This window comes from Peromyscus maniculatus, chromosome 22 (genome assembly GCF_049852395.1).
Source record: "Peromyscus maniculatus bairdii isolate BWxNUB_F1_BW_parent chromosome 22, HU_Pman_BW_mat_3.1, whole genome shotgun sequence".
NCBI lineage: Eukaryota > Metazoa > Chordata > Mammalia > Rodentia > Cricetidae > Peromyscus > Peromyscus maniculatus.
Genome location: NC_134873.1, coordinates 40356445 through 40375891, shown reverse-complemented (window position 1 = coordinate 40375891; position 19447 = coordinate 40356445). Strand labels below are relative to the sequence as shown.

General features: G+C 45.3%; 1 protein-coding gene and 1 long non-coding RNA gene across 2 annotated transcripts in view; one reads left to right on the top strand and one right to left on the bottom strand.

Annotated features, from left to right (window-relative positions):
- Alk (ALK receptor tyrosine kinase) overlaps positions 1–19447 on the top strand; it is a 716172-nt gene that overhangs the window by 534875 nt on the left and 161850 nt on the right. The gene's annotated exons all lie outside the window — the stretch shown is intronic.
- Positions 530–19447, bottom strand: part of LOC121824969 (uncharacterized) — a 41702-nt gene continuing 22784 nt past the window's right edge. The window contains exons 7-9 of the long non-coding RNA XR_013047062.1: positions 17761–17900; positions 3699–3782; positions 530–2664 (exon numbers count right to left, since the gene is read on the bottom strand). This is a non-coding gene — a long non-coding RNA (uncharacterized LOC121824969). The remainder of the gene's footprint in view (positions 2665–3698; positions 3783–17760; positions 17901–19447) is intronic.

Sequence of the window (19447 nt, the reverse complement as noted above, 5' to 3'; positions counted from 1 at the left end):
TCTGTGCCCACACGGGTGCTACATCGCCAACTCTTTGTTATTGTTTGTTGGTTGGTTGGTTTGCTTCAAGACAGGGTTTCTCTGTGTTGCTTTGGCTGTCCTGGAAAACCAGAGATTCCCCTGTCTCCCTAGTGCTGGGATTAAAGGTGTGTGCCAACCTCATCCAGCTGGCTACATTGCAGACTCTTGAATTTATCCTTCAGACTTCATTTTCTTAGCCATATGCCTTATTCTTCTTATATCCTTTATGTATACTGATACAGACTTTGGTATCAGTGAGGTGGTCTCCCTAAGACTACTGTCCGTCGTTCTCACACTGCAAATCTCAGTATTTCTTTTCCTTGCAGTCCTTTCAATGAGGCACAGGTAATCCCTTATCTCCTCCCATGTCAGAAAATAATATGGGGATTGTGCTGTACTTCCTTGCTTGGGATATGTCATTGGAAGCTACTGAAATTCAGCTTGGAAGACTTTGATCTAAATCTAGCAGTTATTTGCCAATTAGTCATTGGGGGACCCTAACTTGAGGTTTAATACATTGTCCTTTATTTCTTTGGTGGCTCAAGGGAGCAGTTAGCACAGTGCTAAGCACATAGGAAACAACACATAAATGCTTGTTGACAGATTGGTTAATCAATGGATTAATAAATAGTGTTCCTGTTTTATAGCTTCAGGCTAGTGCAGAGAACCTACTTCCAAAAGAAGGTAGCTGTGAGTAGAAATTGCTTGGAATCAGGTGTTCCCTGGAAAAGCTCATGAAAGAGCAGTTTATACATTCAGTATGGTGGAGGCAGACATCAACCTCCAGAGACACCCAGATATGGGCTCCCTTATCCCATTCACAAAAAGCCTTTCATTGGCAGACAACCCAGAGAAGGTCACTCCTCCATGGACCCCCGACTTCAGAGAGACCCCTACATAAACCACACAGCACAGAGTAAGCAGGACCAGATCCTGGAAATGGAGTGAACACCATCCACACAGCTCTGAGCAGCTCACAAAATACACATCACCATAAACACTCATTTAGTACTTCCTAACACCAGGCCCTGCTCTGTGTATGTGTTTCTATTAGTTTCCTTCATCCTTGCTCCAGTGCTGAATGCTGTGTACCATTATTATTACATCTGTTAGTTGGATGGGGAAATTGAGGCCCATCGAATTAAGTCATTACCCCAGAGTCACAGCTGATAATTGCATTGGAAGCCATCTGGCTCTTAGCTGCTTCCTAAGGAAGGTCACCACTGGAAGGGTGACAGAAGACATCTAGACAGCCTCTTTCACTGTATGAAAGTGTAATGAAGAAAAACCCAGAGCTTTTCCTTGGAATGTGATATATTACATTACCGACCAGGCTAATGTACTTGACCCTTCCATCACCTTTGATCTCAGTGTTTCTAAGAAATCAATTCAGCATTTCCCTCACCCTTCCTAGATTGTCAAGGGCCTTTGAGGTGCACCCCTGCCTACTGGTCAAAATGAAAATAAAGAACCGTGAAGGCCCCACCTCTGTGAAACAAGGAGGGAGCCGCAAATGACTCCAGCGGGAGCCTAAATACATCTTACTCCCAGCTCCCATAGTCCCCGTCTCGCTCATGAACCTGCGAGAAACACATCTGAGGTTTCCCAGCCCAGAGCCATGTTCAAGGTGCTCACAGATTTCTCAACCAAAAGCAATCTAGGTCCCTAACATTACTGATACCTCCAGGGAGAGTGTCATGAGGACTTCGTTCACTGACTTCACTGGCTCAGGAAGGAGAAGGGATTCAAGAGAACACACTCAGTGTTGGGACCACAGTTGCCTGGAAACATGTGTCCTCAGGGTGGGAGATGCGCACATTATCTTAACTTCTCTGGGGCTGCCTTGAAGGCACTTAAACTACACTCATGGTTTAAAAACTGAACCCTCATTTAAAAGTTTTCCGTTGGAGTCTAGTCTATAAAGTTACACATGTAGAACTGCTGTAAGAAATAAGGGTCAGAACCACTTCTTCCACAGGCTGACCTGCCCCATGATGAGGCTTCTAAAATACAATTTGAGAACCAATAGACAGCTTGGTTTTCAGCTCTTATGTTATCTAGGTTTTCTGATCCTGTATGCTCGCATATAAAATATGAAAGCCCAAACCAGTTATACTTCATACCTTGTCTGAATACTTTCAATATTAAGATAACTTTTATGAGATGAATTCTTTCCCATGTGGATCCTTGCTTTGGTATGCTGGCCATAAAGTTAGTGTGAATGTTCTCAGACGAAGGTTGGTGACTTATGCCATCCCGCCCCATCAATGATGATGATGGACAGTGGAGAACATCCTCCTTAGCCCATGAGGGGATAAGAAGAAATGAGAGAAGCCAAACAGGCAAGTTCAAATGGTTGGTCAGCCATGTGAAGCCAACCAGAGTCTGGGGTAGACTTCAAAATCCAGCTGGATGAAATGAGAGATGACTCCATGGACTCCTGGCAGGCTGGTCCAAACTGGGCATTTTGGGTTCCATCAGCAAGCTGTGCCCCAGAAGGGTCCTCAAACTGTTCTTGTACATGGAGATTGCGGTGGTGTTCTGTCTTGGGGTTGACAGCAAAAAACTTCCCCTTTCTGCTGCAGATTCATCATCTCTGCATCCACTGGTCCATCTGCCCCATTCATCCACTGGTGCATCTGCCTGTTCATGAAACAGACATTTACCCATGAGATAGAAATCTCAGTACCTACTGACCCTAGTAGACAATTGTTTTTCCTGTCTAGGGTTGAATCTGGTACGGTGGCTTTAAGATCTTCCATTCTACTTTATACGGACATTGCTCCCCAAAGGACCTCCCTGCTTATACTTAATTTGCACCAGCAATATCAAGCAGCTGCTGCATTTGCAGAGATGTCTCCCTCCAAATGAGCTCCACTGTCGCCCTCAGAAAGATCATGAAAACCCGAACTTAAGTCCTCTCCCACCTCTTCATCTCCAGAGACTAGTCAACCCTTCAGATCGGAAAGGACATTGAAGGTCTCCTCCAGAATTGGCACATTGACTGTTTTTTAATTGAAAATGGGAATAGCAATATGTCAATAGTTTTCCTGGCATGGACCTCTCTTCCTGAGGGTCAATAAGAAACCGGCTTAGAGAAGCAACATAAAGGATGCCATGGGCTGCCAAACGTCTCGGGGCCTCCATTTCCTGAAGCCACTTAAAATGAGCAGCTCTCTCCTTGCTTCTCGGTTTCCCGTGGAGAAGCTACCATTCACGGGAACAATTTGGCCCCCTGCATAGCTTGGTGATGGTGACTAATGGCCAAATGCACAGTAGGTGATAAAAACCACCTGAGACCAGTTGGAGAGATTCCGCCAGCCGGGCTGGTCACTTCAAGGGACTGAGTCAACTCTGCAAAGATTGGGTCTGTTCCTTGGAACTGAATGACAGAGGGAAAATGTGGTCACAGTCTCCAGAGAAACCCTATTTGTAGTGGATGAACCCTATTTTCAAAACACCCCTTAACTCTCTGTTTCCAAAATCTCCTACCTCTACTTTATCAAGTGGGCTGAGTCACTTAAAAGTAAGCATTAAAATTATGTCAGGCTAAGGAGAGGGCCAAAATGTCAGTAAAGCATTGGGACCTAAGTTCAATCCTCAGAACCCATGTTGAAAATAAATAAGTTAATATAATAAGAAATAAAGGGCATGGTGATACGTGCTTATAATCTCACCACTGAAAAGCAGAACCAGGACGATCCTTGGGGCTCACTGGCAAACCAGACAAACCCAATGAGATATGGGTTCAAAGAGAGACTCTGTTTCCAAAAAAAAAATCAAGCTAGAGAAAGATTAAGGACAAGACCCATCGCCAACCTCTGGCCTCCGTGTGCAAGAAACACCCCCCCCTCGTGTAAGCACACACACACACACACACACACACACACACACACACACACACACACACATATACACCACCCACACAGGAATGTATACACATATGCACACACACACACAAGTCATGATTTCATCCGGCAATTGAAATCCACTCACATTTCCCCAACACCTCCCCAGCTCCTTCTATGCGTGCTCTGCAGCAAGGGCTGTCTTCCGCAGCCATCACACTTCTTTCAGATCTCAGCTGAGATACTATTTTCTGTCTCGCTGCAGAATTATGTTCCCATGCTTTTCTATTTCAGAACAATCCACTTCTCTGCAGAGTTATTTATATGTCTCACTCAATAGATGCTAACTTCCTAGAATCAAAGTCTTTTTTTTTTTTATCCCTGTGTCTCAATTAGCAACTAAGAGTGCTGTTTTCATGGTGAGTGCTCAATAAAGGTTTGCTTATCCTAATGTAGGAGGGAGATTATGGGCTTTTAAATCAGACCAAATGAGTGTGGAAGCTCGGCTCTGCCGCTTACCACCTTTGTGAGCTTGGAAGAGTTTCTTAAATCTATGGGTTTTTTTTTTTCATCATTAAATGGGCTAATAATACATAATTATAGCTTTGTTGGGAGATTAAAACAGATATTGTGTGCAGAACTCCTAGCCAGTGCCTGGCATGATAAATACCACTGCCTCCTCTCTCTAGCGTCCCTTGACTAAGCTGAGTCTCCTCATCCTGGAACCAGAGCAGAATAATTCTGCACAGCTATCCCAGGGGGTGTTTGCAGAGTCCCACCCACCTTCTGCCTTCCATCTGTGCCTTGTCCGAGCCATGGGGTGGAGAGGAAACTACCTCATTTCCAGCAGCCTCTAATAGCCTGGATCAGCTTTGTGATTTCAAAGGCAGCCGTTCCTCTTTCCCCCACATCCGGGGCTTTAACCTCTGATAATGTCATTTTCTTTATCACTCTGTGACCCAGTCCCTAGAAGCCTTGCAACGAATTAATATTGTTTAATGCTGTGGGGATGGTGGAAAATTGGGGAAGTCATTAGACATGCAGCTCACATTGCCCCTTTCCAGCAGATTGGAATCCAAAGCAGCCAGCCAGAGCCAGACCATAGGACCAAGAAGGTCTTTCGTTGGCTTCCCTTGCCCTCCCAGTGAACAGCTACTTTGGCAACAACTTCCTTACTTTGGAACGACTTACTCATAATCACTAATAAAGCCAATTACAAATGCCCGTCAAGTGCTTGGGAACAGTAACGATTGCTTGGGTTACTATTTTAAATATTGAACCACTGAAACTCACCCTAAAATGGAGGCTAGATCCAAAAAGAGTTTTTAAATATAAATAAATAAAGAATGAATGTGCTGAGGTCATGGTACTCGCAGAAGAAAATTACTTTCAAATTACAACTACATAAAAGAAATAATTGAAAAGATTAATCACACTAAAATAATTGGTCTATTTTACAAGTAATTTGGAGCACTATTCTGTCATTGACATCGATGTCTAGTAGTAAAATAGTAATGAATTTCATTCTCTGACTAATGTATTTATTTTATTAATGGTACTAAATGGTGTTGTTACTGCTTATAAATATTTCATAACTTTTAATTCATTAAAATGTTCAAAGAATTTCCAAAAGTATTTATTAGTTTTAAATCGACCTTAGTATTCAATATGCAATTGCCACTCTGTCTTGGTAATTAAAAAAATTATTGTTTGGGGTAATGAGAGCCTCTTTGAAGGTGGAGGATTAAGCCCTAGTTATTAATGAGACCAATGCACCAGCTGATGATATAAGGGGCTTAGAGATCTATTTCCTATTTAGGTCACCAAGGACCCTGTGCAGCCATTTCTTAAAATCTGTGGCTGAAAGGTAAATGGGGACCAGAAAGGATAAGAAAATGTCAGTTCAACATTGTTTTCAACCCATCTCTTCTTCCATGGTCTCTATCTCCCGCAAATAGCAGGTAATAGCAGAACCAAGTCTTTCAACCCCACTTCTCTGTTTCTTTCATTGTCTAAAAGAAACCGTAGCTACAAAGTGAGACCCTATCTCAAAAAAAAAAAAAAAAAGAAAGAAAGAAAAAGAAAACAAACAAAAGAAACCATGGCTAGCAAGCAAAAAGAAATGCAAGAGATACAGTAACATGGACAGAGCAAAGGGGATAGGATCTGGGTATGGAAAACATGGGTCTGATTCCTGAGTCCCATGGGTGATACCTGAGTCATCAAAATGTGATATGTCGGTTTTCCTAATGGCACTCGTGTGTGTGTGTGTGTGTGTGTGTGTGTGTGTGTGTGTGTGTGTGTAATGAAGATGGCAATACATACTTGAGTGTCGGTGTGAAGAGCAATTGTGATCACGTGTGTACCACTGACATGGTGTCTAGAATTAGTAGATTAGGTCTACTCCTTCTGACCTCCAAATAATATGTTGTAGTATGGTTGACTCAATGGCTTTGGCAGTTCTTAGCTCGTAGGTAGGAGACATCAAGAAAAAGTGAGCCAATAGGACATGAATGAAGTCCAGTGGAAACCCCATCAAGAAAGACAGGATGAATTAACACTCATAGGCCTGATGACAAACTTTTTATATATACTGTCTCCAGAAGTTCAACTTGTGAAAAAAAGACTAAAGGAAATGGGCCATGGCAAACTAGGACCAGTAGGTAGGCCAACCTTCTCATACTTGGATGTTGTACCTGTCAGAGCATTCTCTGACCTTGAACTTTACTATAAGCAATCACAGTGGGAAGACATTTAAATATTAAGATCACCACAGCTATATAGCTAATAACATTGCAAACTATAGACAACACTTGAGGTAAAGTGTGAGCTTCCAAAACCCTTCCTGTTTATAGCTGACTTTCTCTATTCTCTGGCTATGAAGTACATGGGGGGGCGGTATTTGTGAAGCAAAGGGACACAGGAATGTGTGTAGGAGGAGACACATTGGGATTCTTACTCCTGTGTGTAAAGCTGGAGCCAGAAGGGAAGATATTCTCTCAATGAAAGCCATAGTCAGACAGTGAATAGTGCCTCAGGGTGACCCTAGAGACTAGTAGTTGGGTCCAACCTCCCAAGTGAGGTAGAGGAGAACTCAATTCCTAAATTTGATGTCAAGTTTAGAACCATACTCACCAAATACTAGATTTTTTTTTAAATCCCTTGTGCATTAGCCTGAAGTATTTTATGTGTGTGCACATGTATGACAAGGTATGACCGTGACCAGTGGACAGCCTGAGATGCCATTCCTTGGGAGCAGTCTACCTTGCTATTTTAAACAATGTCTCCCACTGGCTTGGGAGTTCACCAAGTAGTCTAGGCTGGTTGACCAGTAAGTCCCAGAGATCCATCTAGCCACCAGTGCTAGGATTACGAGCATATTCTACCACAACTTGCTATTTTCACATGGTTTCTGAAGTTCAAGTTTACAGCTTCATGCTTGAAAGGCAAGCGCCTTACCAACAGAGCTCTCTCCCAGCACCCCTAAAGTATTTTAAATCTTCCTGGAATTGGTTTGACTGTTCATACTGTTGGCTCTGTGAGTTGGTTGGTTTCATGAAGGCGAGAGAAATGGATATTCACCTTTATCTGACCATCCTAGATATGCTTACTCTAGGCCCGGGGCCCAGCCAGCACTCTTCACAACCCTGGAGCTACGGGAACCAAATGTCAAAAGGCCCCTTGGGCATAAAGTGAGGGAGCCTTTTGCTAGCTGACTGCTGTAGTTAGAAGAACAGGATGTATTGCTAGGATCTAATGGTTTTTCTGTGGGCTCATGGATAGTTTAAAGGTCGGCACTCGGCTGTCAAGTCACACTGAATGCGTGAGTTTGGGGACCTTGCCGTTGCCCTTCTTTTTGTAGTTTGTTGGGTGGGGGATGATCCTGGGAGGTGGTTGTTGGGTGGCTGCCCAGACGATCCCTCAAAATACAGTGTATAAGCCACCAAGGAAATGGTCTCTGAAGATCCCCTCATCCCTCAGCACCAACCGTCTGTCTTCCCTGAGCAGCATTTGCAAGGGGGTGGGGGGAACGTGAAGTCTTTGGGCTTTTGCTGCTCCTGCACCTTCATTTAGCTCTTAGCCAGCATTTTGTGTCTATAAAACGATTAACAAACATTGACTAATTACCCCTCATTAATCATTCATGCAACTGGTAGAGTAGGACCAGATCTTTTCCTTCACGAACACTGTAATATCCTGTCTGTACCCATATCCCTCACACGGGGCTGATGGAGCTCATGGCAGCATCAGGAACTGCCCGAGTCCGCTAGGGAGAGTGGGCCTGGGCTCTGGGAGGGTCCACCCCACCAGGATGCCCTTTTTGCTCTAATTAGCAGGAAGGGCAAGTGACACATGGCTGGCCAGTGACACCTGAGAGGCAATAAGCTTCCATGACAGGCTTCTTCCTGGAAATTCTCATGAACATATTAAATCTATTGTCTTAAAAAGCCCAGAGAGGTTGAAGACATAACTTTCTTTTACAAGCTGGTCCTTCCCGTCATTTACAGAGTTTAACTATAGTGAAAATACTACCTCTAGGCGAGATCTCTGATCAGCTGCTGTGCTACAGGGGCAGTTGAACCAAGATGAGGGGCAGGAATGTGGCCATCCGTTTCCATGGCCAGATGGCTGGAAGTTTGTGGTTCAGAAACAAACACCCAGTGGGGCAGGTGAAAAAATGGCAGAGAAGAAGCCCAGAACCATCTCTTGGACAGGGCAGGCCTCCCTGTAAGCATGCTGGGCTGCAAGTACCGTACTCCCAGAAGCCAAAGAGAGCCTGTGAGTGTCCCAAGTCCTCTATCCTGCAGACTTGGACCTGTGAGTATATAAAGCCAGGGTGAGAAATCTCCAGAATTGCATTTGTATGGATCCGAACAGAAGACAGAAATTTCCCAAGAGAGCTGGTCTCTGCTTCCCTTCCTGTCTAGGCATCTTGGGATCAATATCTTCCTTGTTGTGCACAGACAGAGATCTCTGTCTTTCCCTCAGCCATTTTGCGTGTGTGTGTGTGTGTGTGTGTGTGTGTGTGTGTGTGTGTGTGTGTGTGTATACACAAGGGCACATACTTCCCCGATAGGGTCCTTCTCTCTGTTTTTAATTGTGGATATACATAATGCCAAAGCATCAGCGCCATTCAGCCTCATTTCTCTTTTTGCACTGACTGATAACAAATAAACAGATGCAGGCGTATCTTCTGACCCAGCCATTTATTTTGGCATCTATCTTGGGGACAGCCTTTCCCTGCATCTCCCTGCCCTCAGCCTTAGCCCGACTTCCTTGTGTCTCTCCAGACCCTGGATGTTGTAGAGTTGTTTGTTGGTTTTGTTTTGTTTTTGCTTGGGTTTTTTGTTTGTTTATTTGTTTGTTTGTTTGTTGCATGTCTCCTAACTTGTTCTCACCCTTCACCTTTCTTCCTTACCTTCTGGGAAGGGAAGAAAGCCAGATTGTAGAATTGGCTGGCTAAGCTCTGTAGCTCCTACAATTACCAGTGAAGCCTGACTCTCTCTCTCTTGCTTCAGGCTCAGGCTGAAAGCTCTGCATCTGTGGACAAGATGACTGAAATGGTCAGATGAGGCCCACAAGGGCCTCGCTCCAGCGTGCACTCAGATGGAGTCTCCTCTTTTGGCACAGAACCTTTGGTTCTCCTCCATCCTTCCTTTTGCTTCTCCTTCCCCTCAGGTGCCTGCCATTCCTTCGTTAAGAAAGCATCATGCATGTGCATATGTGTAGATGATATCACACACATGCTCAAAGGTTTTATGAGTCATCTGGACATGATCATCTCTCAGAGGGTCACAGTCTTTTAGTTGGAGAATAAGACCTTTGTAGATAGTTTGCTGGGTTTTTTTAAATTATCTTTTAGTTATTATATAGTAATTACACAATGGAATACAGTGTGACATTATGGGGAACAGTGCATATTATGAGATGCATTGTGGCATTTTAATACATGTATTCAGTGTGTGATGAGTCACCAGTTACTAGAGTAACTGATGCATCTAAGACCTCACAGGTTTCTCGTTTTCTTTGTGTTGGGAACATGTAAAGGCCTCTTTTGCACATATGCTCGTGTGTGTGTGTGTGTGTGTGTGTGTGTGTGTGTGTGTGTGTGTGTGTGTGTGAGAGAGAGAGAGAGAGAGAGAGAGAGAGAGAGAGAATGTATGACGCCCATGCATGTAGAGGTTAGAAGACAACCTTGGGCATCTGTCCTTGCTTTCCACTCCATTTGAGACAAGATCTCTTTTGTTATTGTGATCTTTCGCTACTGCACGAGCCGGCATAGGTAGTTTGCAAGCTTCTAGAGATGCCCCTGTCTCTGCCTTCCATCTCACTGTAGGATCACTGAGATTACCAATGTATGCTCGCATGCCAGGCTTTTCATGGGTCCTGGGGGTTTGAACTCAGGTCTTTACACTTGCTCAGCATAGGTTTTACTCACCCAGTTCTCTTCCTAGCCCCCTGTCCAGCTCCTTGGATATAGTCAATTAATGGTTATCAACTGTCCTTACTCTACTGTGATATAGAATGTTAGAATTTATCCCTTCTCTCCAGCTGCACCCCCATAGCTGTTATCCGTCTCTCTCCATCCTCCTCTCCCCCAAGCCTTTCCAGGGTCTGTGAATCACCATTCTAGGCTCTGATTCATTGAGGTCAACTTTCAAGTGTAAGTGAGAATGTGGTATATTGTCCTATGCCTGGCTTATTTTAAATGAGATCTTAACCAAGGGTGAGGTCTTGGCTATTGTGGGTCACTCGGTAAAGGCAAGGATTGTGGTAAATAATATGATGCTCATTTTCCTCTAAGGGTCAAGAAGTTAAATTAGAGGCAGAGGTTCTCAACCTGTGGGTCACGACCCCACAGGAGTCATAGATCCAATATCTTGTAATCAGATATTTACATTACAATTCACAACAGTAGCAAAATTTCAATTATGAAATAGCAATGAAATAATTTTTATGGCATGGGGGGGTCACCACAACATAAGGGACTGTATTAAATAGTTACAGCATTGAGGGGTTGAGAACCACTGATTCAGAGGGACCTCCTGAGTCATAGGTGCTGAGATCGTGTTGACTACATTAGAAGACACTAGAACCTAGGCAGCAAGGTCTTGAGGAAGCCATTTTCCTCTTCCGGGGTCAGCAGGGCAGAGTGGAAATTCAGAGAATTTTCCTTTCTCTTTTCCCAGTTTTGAGTAAAGTTCTGTTGAACATCCCGGCTGATATTGGTTGCACTCCCAGAGTTTTGTCTGGGATTTTGCCAAGGCTTTAAAGGGTTTAAATATCACCCCTGAGACCAGATTTATGATGGCAGTAGTGGTCCATAGGACTCTCCAAGGAAGCAGCAAATCTCAGAAAGAAAAAATAAAAAGAGGGAGAGAGAGAAGAGGGGAGAAGAGAGAACAGAAAAAAAAAAGGCTATGAGGTCAAAGCACTTCCTTCTAAAAAGGTTCACCTCCGTGCCAAACTTGGAGGCTGAAAGCTCGCGGTGATGAAGGACGGTGCAGTCCCTCTGCTTGGCACATGCTCAGATGCGCACACTAGGTTCTCCCCACCAACTAGTACTTTCCAGCTTTTGAAACAAGATGTCCTTCATGCATGTCCACATTATCGTATTATCTTGTGTGTGAGGTGCTCCAGCCTATCACTGGTGCTTGATCCTAGAGCTAAGAGGTAAAATGGTGGTCACCTAGTCCCCGTTTGGTGAACTCCTTCAATGGATGTTGATTTTCTTCCATGGTATCTCTGTTACTGGCTCACAGCCAATCCTGTTTGGTGTGTTCTGCGGCCAGCCCAATCTTCCACCTACAGCGTCCTCCCCAGCTGAGGCTCCCTGGTCCCTAGGGGTGTCGTCCGAATGTCTACCCTCTTTGATTTTTTTTATTCCATTTTCTCTGCCACGTTTGAAATGGTGAGCCTTTCACTATAGCTCCAAATCCCTGACATTCACCACAATGCCTGGCACACAGTAACAATAAGGTTGCCATGAATTTGTAGAGTTTTGGGTGAGTGGGCCTACAAATGAGCCAAAGAGACATGGCATTGGGGAACTGTCTACGTGTACAAAACACAACAGGAAATTGAGGTCATCAACTAGAGACGGTAAGTCGTACGAAGTAGTCTTTTAGATAATTTTAGATAGCCACATAATCATAGGGACATGCAATTTTATAACTGTAGGCAAAGACAGATATGCTTAGTATCATAAGCTTAAATTCTAGGTTCTCCTTGGCCAATATAGAAACATAATTCCAAGAATGGGTCTTTTCGTATGCCCCCATCTAGAAACTCCACCCCTAAATACCACCAGGGCACCATAGGAAATGATCAGGAACACACACCCCACCACCTGGTCGGCTCATGGGAGGACTTTTCCCCAGCTCTAAGAATGTCCCAACAGAATTAATTGAACAGGAATGTGCTTAAAGTTGCTGTCTTCAGCCAACTCTTTCACTGTCTGAGGCTTATGCTGACTATATGATTCGTCCCTGTTGAAAAATCACAAAATTAGGGGCTGGGGAGGTAGCCCAGTCAGTAGACAGCTTGCTGGTAGAGCACTTGGAGCCTGGCCTTGGATCCCCAGCACCACTTAAACCATAGTGACTGAATACGCTATGGGGGGGGGGACACAAGAATGTCAGAAGTTCAAGGTTATCCTAGGTTATATAGCAACTCTGAGGCCGGCCGGAGACACATGAGACTGCCTTAGGAAAAACTGTAAGTCACATAGTTTAGGACCTGAATGAGCCTAAAGGTTCTAGTGGGAAGGGGAGGCTTTCTTCCTTTGTTTACATATTAGCAGAATGAAGCCAAGGACGTTAGTGTTTTATAGATACCCAATGGCGAACTTAGGACGTTTTGCCTCTAATTCCATTGTTTTTCAACTTCTCCTAACTACTACTCACCCTGGGATGCAGTAGAAATGGCTTTAAAATCTTCCAGTTTCCTGCTTTCTGCTACACTACCTAGGAGCTCGACTCCAGAACCTGACAACCTAATGCTGAGCCAGGTACCAATAGATGCCCAGTGTCTCCAATTAAAAAAGGGCAATGGACTGCCAATGTCCCGATTAAGTATCACTTGAGGGATGAGCACATTGGAACCTTGGATCTCAGCTGATGTTTTCAAAACAAGGCCAGCCAGAGTCAGTCAGAAGAGGGCATGCTTATGACGAAAGGAGGTCTATTGCCCGAAACAATTAGCATTTCCCGTGAGAGCTTGAAATGTGCCACGTTAGCTATGCGGTGCACTACTGTTAGCGCTAACAAGGCTGATGCTGCACCATATCTGCGAAGCATCCTGAGCTGATCATTCCAGGGCGTGCACATGTATCAACACGTTACATTGCCCTCCACAAAGATGGCCAGCCATTATGTATCAATGAAATTTTTATCACTTATGATTTATTTTTCACTTTTGATACTTTAATAATTAAAATACAGTTTCATTGATTTCTCCCTTCCCTTACCATCTGGCAATGTCTTCCCAAGACCCCTCCCTCCAACTCTGCTATGGCCAGGTTCGTTCTCTGAAAGCACAGCTTGCGTCTCTTTTTGTTTCTGCTCAGCATCCCTACCATCTATATAGTGAAGTGCAAAGACCTGGCAGCCAGGCTTCTCCCCCTGGCTCAGGCTCACCTGTTCACCTTTCTCCATCCTGGCCTCTCCCGAAACCCATACTTGGGCCTAACCACATCAACGAGCAGTCATCTGGATGAGCCAAGCATTGTCATCCCGCCTATCCCAACCCCATGTAATCATCAAGGTGTGGGATCCCACAAGGGTTTCCTAGTGAGAGCTGAGCTTGCTTTACCTAGCAGGGCTGCATTAGGGGGATGGCTGGACCACGTGCATGGTCACCAGGTGTCTGGGATGGTCTGCACTTGGCTGTGCTGTGGGGAGGTCTTTTGCTCCACCCCTTGGCATTCCTTTAAAAGCCCTTTAGTAGAAGCAGAGGGGCTGGTGGGTTTTGACCCCAGGCCCTCCTGAGGCTATCCTGTGTTTCTATCTGTCTCCCTCCTCTATATTTCTATCTACATATGCCTCGTTTCTCCCAGCTCAAGAGTACCCTGGGGAGAAAAGTGGGGGCAGGCCCCCCACACCAAGGACCATCACAAGTCTCATGTCGCTACCCCCACCCAGTGGCATCCTTGAACGTTTCTACCGTATTGCCCTTTAAATGGCTCATTTGGCTTTAACTAGCCCTAAATTATCTCCTGCTCATGATTTCTCATCTACCATGATTTTGGTTTTTAGCAGAATTCTATGTTCTGGGCACAGACTAACAGCTTTTGGTTCACTCGGCATCTGAGAGAATGTGTTCCTGCCCATCTTTGAGTACAGCATGCTACAGCAGAAAAAAAAAAAAAAGCGAAGCCCCACACAGCCCTCATCTGGCAAAACCTTCCTGAGGGTTGGTCTTACCCATCATAAAACTATAATGGCAAATGTATGGGGATGGGGTTAGATTCAGCAAGATAACCTGTGTTAGGAGAACTGCATAGGGAATATTCAGAAAAGCTCTATTCCCTCCTATTCCATAGAGTTTTGTATTGCTGCTTCTCCCAAGCTCCTCCATTCACCAAAAAAGGTCCTACCAGGTCCCCTAATGGCACAATGCCTAGAGCATAAGTGCCCCATATAGATGAGCTTGATGGGTGAAAGACGATGCATGAATGAACTGATAAGAACAAACAGAAGGTTAAGAGTGCATCTTTATCCATGCCTGCTCCCCGCCTCCGAGTTGGTCCCCCCGAAGTGGCTTCAGTTAGTTTTAGGAGGCCTCCTGACTGATGTCCTCTGCCATAGCAATTCCATGGCCACTTTGCTAAGGAAAAGCTTGGCAGGGACCCCTGAATGGGGCTTCAGCGTCCTTGCGAGTGAAATCTGAAGCCTGCGTGAAGCTTGTGCCTCGAGGATGCTGAACCCCTCTGAAGTACCTGGCAGGCTGTCTGTCAGAGCCCAAGTCCCTCCTGATGCCCATGTGCAGGGATACTCCGTTCTTCTAAGCAGTGGGGTGAATACCATGGTAAGACAACCTAGTTATCCAGTTCTTCAGCAGCTCTACCTCTGACCTGGGCCTCAGAGAAGTCACCATGGCAACTCACAGCCCTCGCTCGGTTTCTCTTTCTTCATGAAGGAAATGGGGGAAAACAACAGAGATCGCAGTCTCTTACCCACGCCAGGATTTATCATTACCAAAGCTGGGCTCTCGTTCCCTGTCTTTTAAACACAGGTGTCTGCCATGAAGCGCAGGTATCTATTTTAAACACATATATCTGAATACCCTCCCTTCAATTAATCCCTAATCATGAAGAACTCTGATTTGGTGTAGAACCTTAGCTCAGTAATATTTAGATTATTCCCATTTTGAATCTGTGTTTATAGCCCATAATAATGAGGGACTGTAAGGTTGGGTGACATTTTTAAGGGCTTAGATTTATTTCAGTGAGACCACTGGAGGGTTTCGTAATCTCACTGCCCACATGGGAGGAAGAAGTGGGTCTGGGGTGGTGGTGGGGGCACCACTCCTTCCCAGCGGTACCCCAGCATCCAGCTAAGGTATTATATTTTCCAGGGCTTTTCAAGAGCAGATTGCAATCTAGGTTCCTCAATGCACTTCTTAATAACTTTTTGAAGAGACGACAGAGTCTCTGAATTGTTGACTCAAATTGTACCAGCTTTCCAAGAATCCTGCTTTCAGAGGTGGGAATGATGAATTGAAGAGTTATTTATTTGGATTTTTAAAGTGTGTCTATTATTGAGGCCCCTGGGCTTGTGTACAAAAGATTCAAGACACAATTCCCTGAGAAAAATAGACTAAGTAACCTGTATGCAGGCCAAACCAGCTATAGTCTAGGCGACCATTTAATTCTGGCCTTTTGGGGAGGGCCTAGTGGTTCAGCAGGCTTATAAGGCTAATGTGTGTATGTGTGTGTGTGTGTGTGTGTGTGTGTGTGTGTGTGTGTGTGCGCGCGCGCACGCGCGCGCATGTGTATATTGGTAGAAATGAATTTGCTGGGTTGTGAAAGGTAAGAACAGGTCATTTCCACCAACACTTTCAAGTCAAAAGACAGGCCTTGCGCTGAGATGAATGTAGCTCAGAGGTAGATTATTTTCCTAGCATATACAAGGCCATGAGTTCAATTCTCCTCCTCCTATTCTTTTCAAAAGACAGATTTTTTATATATATATTCTGAGTGATCACCAGTCCACAGAAATTCTATAGAAAAGGCTATGCCTCTAGCTCCCTAGATAAGCTAAAATAAAATTTTTTAAAAAGCCCAGTGGTATTTGGATATAGGCCCGAAGCATCCCAAGAGTCGTGGACATATGACAGCCAGGATCTAGCCTGAATAGTCACTGGGAAAGAGAAACTAAAGGTAACTCATTCTTATTTGTGACTCATAGAGAAGGAAAGCATAGAACGAAAAGAGAGAAGAAAGGAAACATGAAAAGGGAAAAGAGGCAGGCCAGGCAAGCCATGGATGCTGATGAATGCATCCAGAGAAATAGCCTTCCTTTTTTTTACCCCACAGAAGAGTGGCAGTGTGATGGAAACATTGGATGAGGAGTTATTTGGTGTGAAATCCTGTGCATACGTGCCTCCCATACTGCCCTTGATAGACTTGGGTTTCAAGTTGGAGAGGAAGAGATTCATACTCGCTCTTGACTGGTGCCATACTAGGTGTCCCGGGCACTATAAATGTGAAGGTCATTTAACCATGTTTTCTGACCTTAAAGAGGTTCAGTCCCTGGGAAAGACAGAGGTGTGAGGAAGTGATTCCCATAAAGCGAGGAGACTGTGGATAAAGCCCGTCCCAGAGCCATGGAAATGTGGAAAACGCTATGATCGCATGAAGCAAGATACCACAACAAAGCCGTGGGAAGCAGGGAGGAGCCGCACAGAATGGCATGGGAATCCTGGCCCCCTCTTGAGAGCAGCTGGTTCTGCAAAGCCTCCCACCTCCTGCCGCCATCTCCTCCCCCCCCCCAAACATGTCCCCTGCAGGATCGATCCACCCCTGGTTGTACACACCCCTCTCACGATAGTCTTTCCACACTTTGTCGCACATTAAACACTCTGCCTCCTTCTAATATACTGTCAACCCCTGGCATGCGAGGAGCATGTTTTATTCATGTTTGCCTCTTGAAAAACTATAGTACTGTGTCAGATTGTGAGCTGATAATATGTGTTTGTTGGAAGGAGAGAAGAAAGAAGTGGAGAAGGGGAGGAGATGAATTTCATAGGCTTCCAGCGCCCATTTCCGTAGCCCACTGACATTTGTTTGGGTGTGTCCCCTCGTGCCCCTGCCAGTGAGGAAGCCTGGCCCTCAACCTTCACCTCCCACCCCCACCCACTGCTCTCGTCCATGCTTGTTCTTCCCATCCCTGCCCTGGTCCCTTCTGCTCTCACTCTCCTCTCTGTTCCTCCTCTGTTTCCTACTCTTTCCCCAAGTCCTACACCCCCCACTCAGCCTATGCACCCTGTCTGCAAGCCTCCTGCCCTGGCATCCCGTGACTTCTGATGGGAGCAGAGACCTGCCATGGCTCCCAAAGAGCAATCAAAGGAAGGGAATGATGAGCGGAAATCAGGTGTTTCAAAGGAAGCCAAGCTTATGCCTTAGATCAGTGATGAATAAAGAAGGACCAGGATGTTAAGGACTCCGTGGGGGCAAAGGATGGATGGTTCATGATACACAAGAATCATGTAGTGAATCATCTTGAAGGATTTCCAGTCCAGAGGTAAAGCCATAGAGAGCCCATTTTGGGAAAAAAAAAAAAAAATCCTACACAGTGTCTCCAAATTGTTGATCCCCAAGGTTTACCTTTTCCAGCCTCCTCTCTTCACAACTTAAAAACCAAAGAACCAGAGAGATTAAGTGGCTTACCCTAGGTCACACAGCAAGTCATAGTCACCCAACTCTCAGCCCAGGGTCTGCCCGCTCTAATGCATGGATGGCTTCCAGGTCCAGCGAGATGTTGCCTACACCCGAGATCGATGCAGCTGACACACAGACAGCTCTTCTTCCTGCTGAGAAATGCGAGCCGAGAGGCAGAGGAAGGTGACATCTGTTTAATGGCAGCTCTATGGGATGGTTCTGGACTGAATGAGGAATATTATCTCCCGCTAATGCGTTCGAAGAGACAAGGGGAAACAAAATGTAATTATCCAAACGGCTGTTTTTCCCGGATACCAAAACAAATTCTCCCACCCTGGTGAATAATACTACGGGGTCTTTAACAATTGGTTTATGCCCCCATCTGAAAGCTGTCATCCCTCTGAAGAGCATGGGGGCCTGCTTTGACAATCAAAGGGATCGATTTGAGACAGCCACCGTGATCTGCCTTTAGGGTCACCAGTTTCTTGAAGGTTCCAGGCTCTCCAACAAGAAGGGTCAAGACTGGCTCTGTCTCTCAGCTCCCAACAGTGTGGTCTCAAGAACCTCCCTGGGATGTGGCCTTTCTTCTCGGCATCAGTCATGGGCCATTAGCGGCCCATTTGTCTCAAGGCACCAATGACTGAGGGTGGGGAAGAGAAAAGGGAGGAGTCGGAGAAACACCCCATTCTTAGAGGGCCACTCTTTGATAAACAAACCTCATATAGACAGCGCTATAAAGCTCATAAATTAAGCATAATTAATTCATCTCGTCAACCTAGAGAGAGCTTCCCCTCCTGTAAACGTCTGGAGGCTTTTATTTTTACCGCCGTGATAGTATTTATGTTTTATCACAATTCCTGATTATGTGTGCGCCTGTCAGATCCATCCTGAGATTGCAACTCTGAGCATATGAGTTAATGAATCATACTGTATTCCACCCTACCCAGCACCTGCTGCAGACAGAGCCATACCCGTGAAAGTTGCCCAGTAAATAAATTCTTAATGTGAAATGCTAGAAACACTTGTGTTCAATGCCTAGCTTTAGGAGGAGATGTTCATCATAGCGGAAGTGGAGCCTTAGGTAGGAGGTACTGGGTCCTGGACCCCAAGACCTCTGTTCTCCTGATGTCAGGTGGCTGGATAATGTGGTGGGTCAGAGTTGTGGGCAGTGAAAGAATTTTTCCAAGTTGGATTAGGGGAGAAATAGACAGTTTTGTCAAATGCACTGCAAAGGATGAGGTGAACGGTGAAAGAACTTCCTGTGACAATGGTGGACTGTGTGCCGTAAATGAGAGCGTGTGTGTGTGTGTGTGTGTGTGTGTGTGTGTGTGTGTGTGCGCGCGCGCCCCCCCCCCCCCCGCCCCCACAATGTATTTGCTTGTGTGTGAGTGCATGAAAAGCTCAAATTTGCCATCAGGTTTTTTTTTTTTCCTCAATTGCTCAATCGCTATCCACTTTATTTACTAAGGTGGGGTGTCCTACCGAATCCAAAGCTCTCCAGTTCTGGCTAAGCTAGCCATCCACCTAACCCCAGAAATCCCCCTGCTCTGCCTCCCCTGTTCGGGGATTTCAAGTGGCCACCACATTTGCCTGGCTTTTCTGTGGGTTCTAGGGAAACCCCGCCCCATCCTCACACTTAAATGGCAACTGCTTTTATCTACCAAGCCAGCTCTCCAGCCAATGAGAGCAGTTCTGA